The sequence below is a fragment of the Triticum aestivum genome, chromosome 2B (assembly GCF_018294505.1).
Source record: "Triticum aestivum cultivar Chinese Spring chromosome 2B, IWGSC CS RefSeq v2.1, whole genome shotgun sequence".
NCBI classification, from domain to species: Eukaryota; Viridiplantae; Streptophyta; class Magnoliopsida; order Poales; family Poaceae; genus Triticum; species Triticum aestivum.
In genome coordinates, this window is record NC_057798.1 from 757,838,656 (window position 1) to 757,841,206 (window position 2,551).

A 2,551-nucleotide genomic window follows, 5' to 3' on the forward strand; every position below is an offset into this window, starting at 1 on the left:
TTTCGCGTGATCGATCGATAGAAATCGAGAACAAAATGACGAGGGCGGTGCTTTCCCGTTCGTTAGGCGGGCTAGTTCGGGTGATATGACGTGCTACAGTGCCGTCCACTTGCTCCATTTTTATGTAAGCAAGAGTTTACACTCTTACGCGGGAGGAGTGCGAAACACCGCGGATCTGATTTTGATCGAGGGATAACTGTTCACTGCCAAATAATGGAGAATTGTTAGTGATTATAGCATGATAGTTAGGGCATCACCAACGCTGGCCCACAAATTTACACCGGCATCTGTCCGAGGACACTGATGGATGCCATCCGATGCTGCCCCCATACCTTTCGACAACTATATGAACTAACCGGACGAAATTCGTGCAAACAAAGCAAATTTCAAATTAACTGGATGAAATTCATTACATTTCGAAAACTTTTCCTACAAACTGGACGATATTCATTACATATTTCGCACAAACCGTACTAAAACCTACTATAAACCTAATCTAAACGATCGCCGGCGCCCGACCACCATGTCCAGCCATGAACCCGAGAAAGTCGGCCATTGCCTTTGCCTCCTCCTTATCCGCCTCGATAACCTCCTCCTCCAGAGCACAAGGTTCTAAAGATTTCCGCCTCCACGTCGCCATCAAGCGGCTAATCAGCCGTCGATGTTTACCCCACCAAGCTTGGCGTCGACTTAGTGGAGTAGCGGTGGCCTTCCCGGGACCAGAGCGGCGACGACCTACCGTGTACTACTCTTCCTCGCTGCCGGCTGCGCCCGCGCACGTGCGGGGGGTGCCAGCGATCTCCTTCGTTTGCTCCTGCGACAATACGTCGAAGAGAGCTTTGGAGCGTGCCCGGAGCAGAGCCGCCGATGTCCCTCGTTTGCTCCTATGACAGTTCGTCCAAGAGAGCTTCGGAGCGCCAGGAGGCCATGGTTGAAGTGGTGCCGACAGAAGGAAGGGACCGGAGGAGAATAAGTGTGGGTCTTTGGCTATGGTTGGGAGCTGGGGCTCAAGTTAATATAGCGGGCGAATGGCAATGAGCCGCGGCAGACGGATGGACAACTGGTGCCGGAGTAGGTTCGTCGGGCGTGAATGCGGATGCTGCTTCAGTGACTTAACTGCAGATGCGTTTGGGTTACTGACATGTGGGCCCAACGGGCATCTGGCCCGCATGTCAGTGACACACCAATTGCACCTACAGTTAAGTCCGGTGAATGCGGCATTGACATTCTGGAGAGACGGTGACCATTTCAGGCGAGAAGCGCGCTAGCAATGGAAGGGGTTCCGGTGTGCAGTGGCACTAAGATTGGTCGCTCACGATAGTACATACTCCGTACCATACTACCATAGTACCCTCTCTAGCTTAGGGTGTTTTATAGATTGTCGTTGTGATGGACGATATACATGAGCAAGGCGGTCCGAGTATGACCGTTGGTGTTGAGCCAGGTGAATACATGCTTGGCGTTCGCGTAGGCCTCCATCAAACGTCTAAACATTAATGCCAGGCACCGCCGGGGCGCGCAGGTGATGGGCTCGTTGTTTGCGTTGCGCCATGAGCAGGACTTTGATTTAGAGGGCGACGTGCATGCATTAGCATGCCTTGACAGCGTGAGCGTGAGTGTCTGCATGAAGTATTTCATTTTCATTTGGCTGACGAGGGTGCGTTGCAGCGATGAGTCCGTGGTTTGATTCCCCACATACGCATAATTTTGGTTTTTACAGTATTTCTTTCTCATTTGGCAGGTAGGCTCGCATAGATAGATAAAGAACACGAGCTAATGAGGCGCATGCGGACTGTTTGACTGGTCAATCAGGCAAATACGGAGCTATACACTGAGCCAGTGACCGTATAATCACCATATCTCGTATACAATGATCAAATTGAGCTATCAAGACAAGTTCGATGACCGCCAATGCATTTTACTCGGTAATAAATGACCAGGATTGAAGGGGAATCCAAATTTGCTTCGTCTTCTGTCCTTGAGCTCTTGACAAACCAATGCACTATATGGTTGTCCGGCCACTCCACCCCAGAGCTCTCACCAAGCATCGTTCATGCCACCGCGCCGCACACTAACCGGTAAGGCAGCGATGGCATCCTGTCGCGCCGAGTTCCTCGCCGCCCATGACCGCACACAAAATGGTAGGGAAGCGATGGCATCCCGCCGTGCCGAGTTCATCTCCTCTCGCGACCTCACAACTATGTCGGAGGAATTTGAAGATGCCAAGGCCGAATGGGCGGTAGAGCAAGAGGCGGCCAGAGCCACACAGGGGGAGCGGAAAAGTCAGAAAGCACTCAAGAAAAGAGAGGCCCACCGCCGCAAGAAATAAAAGGACGCACGCGCTGCTGTGGAGAGGTCGGCGGAGATCCAAGCACGGTGGGGTGTCGCCGACAAAGCCGGGAAGGAGAACGACGACGTCTGGCCAGCATGTGAGAAGTAGTAGTACTAGTAGTTAGTGTGTGTGTGTGTTTGTGTCTGAGTACGAGCATGTACCAGTACAACTAGTTACTACTGCAGTTTTTAGGGCAAATTACCAGTACATTAGCCTAGA